The following is a 7,409-nucleotide window of genomic DNA, read 5'->3' on the forward strand; positions in this document are numbered from 1 at the left end:
GACTAATTAGGAAATCTGGACAATCCAGCATCAAAGTCCTCGCTACTCGCCGAATGTTGCTTTTTATTCTTTAAGTAGGGTTTTGACTTAGAGCAATCTTTTTCTCTTTTTCCCACCACTTTCCACCAAAACAATTGAAAGCTGCTTCCTAAATCTGTATCCTTCATTCAGGGAAATGAATTCTCTTCTACCACATCTCCAGCTCACCATATGATCTTTGTGAAACCCTTTCTCTTGCCCAGGATAGTGAGACCTTTCTGCCCAGTCTCCGAACGTATGCAATCACGGCAGCCGACATCCATCCACCCTCCTGCTGGCTGGGCGCACGGAGAGCCTGTGTCACGGGACGTGGTGGCACCAGGCAGCCCTGCAGGAACCACGGGCGTGAGTGTCTCCAGAGAAGATGGCTCACTGGTGGGCATGGCTTTTTGGCTGACAGGACTTCTTGGTCCCCCTGGCACCCTGGTTATTCCCAAGAAGGTAGGGCACCGGCTACAGGGTTACTAGGGAGGAAACATGCTCAAGACAATAAAAGTGATAAAGGAATTAGTAATGATTTTTGTTGGGTGTATATTTGTGGAGCACTGGGCTGTTCCCCACCAGGCTTCTTAAGGAGGGTGAAAAAAAAACCCTGTAAATACTTCCTTATCACCAAGAACTGTGAATACAGAAAACAACACATCAATGCTCATCAGGCGAGGGCAAGACCTTTGTGTCAATGTTCATTAATGGAACAAAAGTGCTGCGGTATCCTCCCCGGGGTTGTAAAATCCCCATTGTGCTAATGCAGGAAGGGCTGCTGCCCGAGGGGTCTGGGCGGTCTTAATGGGAAACCTGGAGCAGTGTAAATAGAGCCAGCCCATTCCTTCCTCCTCTCCAATCATGCTTTTTCTGAAAACCCAAATACTGTCTAAATATTCTGTCTAAATGCCATAGTAGCAGCAGTCCAGTTGATCACCTGGCACTTCTTATGCTGCTCCTTGCATGCGTGCGGGGCAGCAGGAAGGGGGGAGGTAGCCCCGCTGCAGACATGGATGACAGGGTTTGCAGCAGTGGTGCTTTTGGTGGCAGAACAGAGGAACGCAGAGATGCCAAGAGGCAGCAATCCCACCTAGCCACCTGCGCAACCGCAGGGCTGAGCAAGCTGGGGTATGAGCCAGGAGCACTTCAGCTGCATGGATGCTCCTACTCAGAGCGGTGCAGGCTTACAGCAGGAGTGAGGAACCCCTGAGCGACTGCAACACAGCCTGGAGCAAGAGCGCACAACCTGCCCTCGCTGCGGCATCGGCATCGGAGCACCCCTCCTTCAGCGTGGGGCAGAGCAGCAGGTTATTTTCCTGCTAAACTGCTTTGATCCCAGGTTGCTTGAGACTGCAAAGCTCTAGTGTTTATCAGCATTAAACAAGAAGCAATAAGCTCTTGGCTGCACCGTGAAGAGCTTTCCTTTCCGGGGCAGTAAATCTGCAGTAACGTGCTCTTACAGTTTTATTGAGGGTTATCAAATGTTTATTCGAAAGGCATTTCCTTGCATTCAAGGTCCTTCTAATTGGGCAGTGAGTAGTAATGTTCTCTCCGGACGGACTATTATTGCTGTGGTAAAATTTGCTGTGTTTAGTCGATAGACTGTCCACTTTGCTAATTTGCTGGGTGCAGAGAGGAAGTAGGACCAGACTGGCATATGGTGTGCACCGAATGGAGTTTGAACTGTGCCATTTATAGACTTGGCCCCTCCCCAAACGCTTGCAGCATGTCCTGCATCGTCTCAAAAACCACAGTGAGACGAGAAAACCTGTGTAGAAACGCATCTCCTGCGACGAGCTCCTATGTTGCAGCTGTGCAACGTGCAAGCAGCCACGCTGGTGCCCTTCTAGCAGGAGATGGATGAATTTTTGCCCAGATCTCTAGTCCTCAAATAACAGGAACTACAGAGGACCTCCTTGTCCAAGCTGGCTCCCACTGCCTGCCGGCCTCCTGCGGCACAAGCACGCGCCGTGGCTGCCGTCGCAGGAGGGTTTAACCCCGGTCTCTCTAGTCTGGATTGAGAACAGCAATGATCAGTTAGCAGGGTTGTGTGAGATGGAGTTCCTTGCTAGGGACATCTGAAAACCTGCAACGGGAACTGGGAGAAGTGTGTGCGGGGTGGGTGACCTCTGAGGTTGGCTTGTATTTTTTTGGAGAAAAGTTCACTTTATGTTTTTTCTGCCTCTACTTTTAGCTGCTGGTTGCTGTGATGGAGAAAGCAGAAATGGGGTGGCAAAAAAACCCCAAGGGTTTGGAAAAGGAGTCACCTAAATTCATCCCCCTATTACAGCAAATCATGTTGGCCATGGTGTAAACCAAGCTCACGTCTGGGTGAGGCACTACCCATGTGTGGCTGCACCCTGCTCACGTCCGCGCGTGCAGGATGTGTCCCTGTTCCTCCTCGGAGGGAGGTGGGAGGAGGGCTCAGCCGTGCTGATCCGGTGCGTACCTGGACAGCTGGTGCATCTCACGGTGCTTCATTTTAAAGCTATCCATCATGCTCGGGGGACTGCGTCCAGGCCCTGAATTGCAGAACTGGCACCTTGGGAAGTGTTCAGCTGTGAAAAGTGACTTGGTAGGACAGCTTCGCCGTGTGGAAATAAAAATGCTTCGGCGCTCTTGTTTTTGAAAGGCAGGGTAAATGGAAGAGGCCGAGTCGCCTCGCAGCGTGTTCAGCAGATCTGCGCGTCTCCTGCGCTGAGGCGAGTCCGACCGAGGCAGAGACGTCGTTCCAGTGGGGCTGGGCAGACCATCGCAGCTGCAAACGGGTCTGTCTGGAGAGGTGTCCTTTAGCACCACGTTGGGCTTCAGCCTCCCACCAGCGTGAATCAGGGAGAAGAAACACAGACTCCTAGGCCTGAGCTGCAGGCTTTGGGGCTGAGGTTTTGGCTATGGTGGGGTACCACGGTGCCCTCAGATGGGAAGTTTCGGCTGGTCTGTTACTGGACACAGTGGGTCTAATTCCTAAAATTGCCTGAACACGGTGATTTGGGATCTGCACTGCCCGTTGAGCTGAGGGCATCTTTTTGAGGTACCTGCTGACTTCAACGTGATGATTTGGAAGTGAAATGAAGTTGGATCAAGGACTAGTTGGTGAATTTTTCCCTGGTTTTATTCCCCATACTTCATTTTGCATCAATTTACAAATTTGCAGGAGGAATGGCTTGCATAGATACAACACAAGGCTTAATTAGTGTGCAAAGTGCTTTGAGATCCTTGACAAAAGGTGAAATAGATGCAGAGAGTTATCTCTTCTCCTCCTCAGAGGCTGTATGTCAGTAATGGATGAAGTGACCCCTAAAATATAATATTAATTCTGCAAAGCACTTGGGGGTTCTTCTGAATCAAAGGTGCTATGCAAATATATTCTCACTTTCCCTTACCAGTCCCTTTGAGCCATCCAGTCCACCATTAGTGGCGATTCTCATTTAATCAGAATTCAGCCTTCAAATTTTCTGCAAGTCCATAGATAAATAAAGCAGCAGCCTTAGTTGATCATTTATTTATAAATCTATTTATAATCTATGTTTTGCATATTAATCAAAACCACTCCATGTGGCAATTCCTGATTAAGAACCATTTTTATGTCTAGTCTCTCTTGCCCCTAGATAATATGTAAAGAATTAGATTAGAAATAGTTTTTATAAATAAATTATGATAAACTCCTGCTTTATTTATATAGCCAGACAAAGGTGCTGCTCTTTCAAGCACTGCGTTTCTTCTTCCTTCTCCTCATACTTCTATCTCCCTGCCACGTGGTAAACTACATTGGTCATGGCACTCAGAGTGGTCCTTTAACTGGGGAGTCCTTGCTTTTGGGTGGAAAAATGCCACTTGCCACCTAGGTGAGATGGCCCAAGGCCTAACCCAAGGATGTCAGAAGGAGCTGAGGAGTTTAAGCTACCTTTTCTTGCACACAAAAAATAAATGAAGTAAAGTTGATAAATTCAGGAAGCACCTTGCAAGGTTTTAGGCTGCACAGTGTGACCTTATCTGCAGTTGGGAGAGAGAAGGAAAAGTGTTCGAAATCAGATGGAGAAAAATCAGGAACTGTCTGAATCTGCAACTGTACTACAGGACTAAATGCAAACTATCAGGCCCTGAGTAGGTGGTTGTTGTGTCCTTACTAAATGACACCTCAATGTTGTGTAAGTAATTGGCTCAGCAAAATAGTTATCATCTCTAAATGTCTTCCTAGAGGCTCTGCCTAGGTCTGTTAAAGTATATGCATTTGAGAAATAGGGCATTAGCACGCGTTCTTGTGGAATATAATTGCATGCTGATAATATTGCATGTGTAGCATATTTGAATTGGCCTTGGTGGGACTACTCAAATGTTTAAATAGTTTTAATTTAATCTAGGGTTTTTTTTAATCAAAGTTTTTAATCTAGGGTTTTGGTTCTGTGCATGTTACCTGTCATGTAAGTGTTTTAGATCGTCACAGAATGCAAACGCGGTGCTGCAACAAGTTGGCAAGTTTTAAGAGAAATTGTCAGCTAGCGTTAGGTCCTGGAGTCGTGTGTATGGGTGATTCAAATTAAGCTTCTAGCCTAAAGGGCTGAACGGAAAAGTTTTACAACAAAACCTAAGTACGTTTTGAGGACAGGAAGAAAAAGAAACAAAGGAAAAAAATCCCCAGATTTCCTAGGTCAGGATGAAAAAGATAAGGAATTAGAGTATAACTAGGGCTGGGAGATGTGGCTTCACTTCCTGTTCCTGCCACACTCTTGCGGTGCGACACTGAGCAAGACAATTTTCTTTGTCTCTATAAAGTGAGAATAATAACAATTTCCTATGTAATGGGAGCGTAAGACATTTAAATATTGCAGTGAAAAACCATAGTTACTGAAGAGAGAATTCTGGATACAAGCAGATGATTCTGAAGATTTTTACCATGCACCTGAGACCTTACGGCATGCCCAGTCAGCAGAGCTCTCACGCTGCAGGGTCAATGTTTCCTAGAGTTTACAAATAGTTCGTTTAACTGCAGCTTGCCTAAAGAAAACAACTGGATGATTTCTATGTACATGCTTGCGGACACTGACTTGTAAATACATAGTTTTGAGGTGCACGTTGTATGTTTTATTTCTATTTTGTCACACTGTTTTTGAACGTCAAAGACTTTGTGTAGTTACCCCTTCGGGAAGTGGAAGCAATGCTGTGATAGCTCGTCAGAATTTAGCAGGTTTCCAAGGCAGAGGAGCAAATACTTGCCGAGAGCCATTCTTCCATCAGCCTCGAATTCATTTCTGCAAAATACTGTGATAGAATAATTCCGGGCAGTAAGTTTAGACTAAGAAATTTTGTTGTGAATTCTTTGTTCAGCCTTAGTTCAGCCAATGCTGAACTTTTAATGTAGACAAGGGTTGTTTCAGAAGAGTGGTGAGATATTGCAGCCTGGGCCTTCGACTCATTAGCGCTCTGCTCCCCCGGCTCGCGGCCCTCAGCCGTGTGCAGCAGCGCGGCGTTAGCCCTGCGGTACACGATACTGTGCAGGGCACAGCGGATGGGCCCAGGAACGCGTGCCCTGCTGTGTTTTATCTTGCTTAATGAATCTCGCTCTCTTCAGTAACTTTATTGCCCTCTGTGTGTTCTGGGGTCCTTAATTACTTTCTGCTTGGCAGCCAGGATCCTTTTATTATTTTTATATTTATATTTTTAAATATTACCAGATTCCCAAACCATCGCTATCCGCAGGCAGAATGTCATAATAATTGAACCACAAAGAAGGCATATGAAAATGAAGACAAAAGGATGAACTTAGTCAACCCTTCTTTCACCTCCATAAAGAAAGAAGTTTAGAACTGGAGGCTCCACTATATTTTCCTGTTACCTTTAGAAGATGGGCATGAGACATCTCCACATCTGCTGAATGTGTGCACAGGGCCTGTGGGCACAGACAAAAGGCCAAAGCTGGAGTCTAAATCAAGACTTGGTGCGAGATTAAACTGCTCAGTTGTAGTTACGGCCTTTGGCAATAAGATTTCTGTTGAATTATCCTCTCTTAGTGACGATATTTGCCCTCTGCTTTGATTGCTAGGTTGCTTCTTAGTTTACCTGTGATGACAATGTTCTCTTCCCTGCTTTTGTGGCACGGTTGTTTATTTTCACCACCTAAAGCAAACATCCAAACTCAAAGCAATTGCACCACTGAACTTCCAAACCAGCCAAAGCAGGTTTCCTCACGAGGCTCAGGACATTCCTTCGTTCTTTGCACGTGTCTGCAGGAACTTCTAGTTTGTTGGGAACATCGTACCAAAGTAGAAACAGTCCTGGGTTTCTACATGCAAAATGTTAACACAAATAAAATTACCGCGCTTAACCAGGAGGCTCTTATGTATGTGCACATTGTATTTATTCACTGTATCGGTACAATAGAAGTGTTTATGCTTTAGCTTCATGACTGCACCTCTGGGCCTTCTGTCCTTCCGGAAAACTTGGTCTTCCTCAGTAATCCTTGGGTAGTGATCCCAATGGCCACCTGTGTGTTGGACTCTCCTATGCTCTGCCTGTGCTGTTATAAATGACTTCATGAACTCAGTTTTCTTCTTATATGTTCTGATTCCTTTCATGTTTGCTGCCAAATATTGAGTTGATGGCTGTGATTCCAATGTCATCAGTTTGTGCTTTATTTTCCTTTTCCTTTTTTGTTATTAACAAGGAGTCTTGGTATGTGGTGGGCTTTTTCTTCCTAAATCTTCACTTCTATTTGCATGAGAAACTTAGCTTCCTGTGCTGTGCTACTGCAACGGAGGAGGCAGCGAGCAGCTCCCACGGGGACCGGCAATCGCACCGCCTGCATGTCCTTGTCTCAGAGTGAAGCAGCAAGTGCTCATGTGAACATCCTTCTGTTGGAGAGTAGAAACGCTGAACAGAACTGTTGTCTTCTAAGGAAATCCTATAAGAGCTCTGCAGACCACAATGCTGGTGAACCTCCCCACGGCCAGGACCTGCACCACGTGCTGTGCCTTGCCTGGAGGTCTGTCCAATGTCTGTCCTCTTTTTCCTTCTTGTGTTAGCGCCAATAAATGGTAATTTAAGCAATGCCTTATGGAGTCTGAGTGCCTTTCTGACTACTCGGCATGATTTTCTTACCACAAAGAACACAGGTTGACTTTACCCTTTGTTGGATGGCTTGAGTTTATTTGGACTTCCACAAAATAAGGACTATGTATATCTTAAGCAGAGACCCATCACTGTACATTGTACCTAATGATTAACTATAGTCAGCATCAGTGAACTGCAGTGAGGTTTGTTTTCTCTGGACGGAAGGTAAAGGCTGGATTCGTCCACCGCTGCCCAGGGGCATACCAGTGCTCTTTCCATTTGGGTTTAGTTGTTTTCTGCATACTAGAACCAAATCTAGGGCTATTTTCTGGCAACTGTAT

General features: G+C 45.8%; 1 long non-coding RNA gene across 1 annotated transcript in view; it reads left to right on the forward strand.

The window, feature by feature from the left end:
• LOC112979126 (uncharacterized) overlaps window positions 1-7,069 on the forward strand; it is a 69,987-nt gene extending 62,918 nt beyond the window's left edge. The window contains exons 12-13 of the long non-coding RNA XR_010391866.1: window positions 243-480; window positions 2,216-7,069. This is a non-coding gene — a long non-coding RNA (uncharacterized LOC112979126). The remainder of the gene's footprint in view (window positions 1-242; window positions 481-2,215) is intronic.
• The last annotated feature ends 340 nt before the right edge of the window (window positions 7,070-7,409 follow it).

Source organism: Dromaius novaehollandiae, chromosome 16 (assembly GCF_036370855.1).
Source record: "Dromaius novaehollandiae isolate bDroNov1 chromosome 16, bDroNov1.hap1, whole genome shotgun sequence".
Classification (NCBI taxonomy): Eukaryota; Metazoa; Chordata; class Aves; order Casuariiformes; family Dromaiidae; genus Dromaius; species Dromaius novaehollandiae.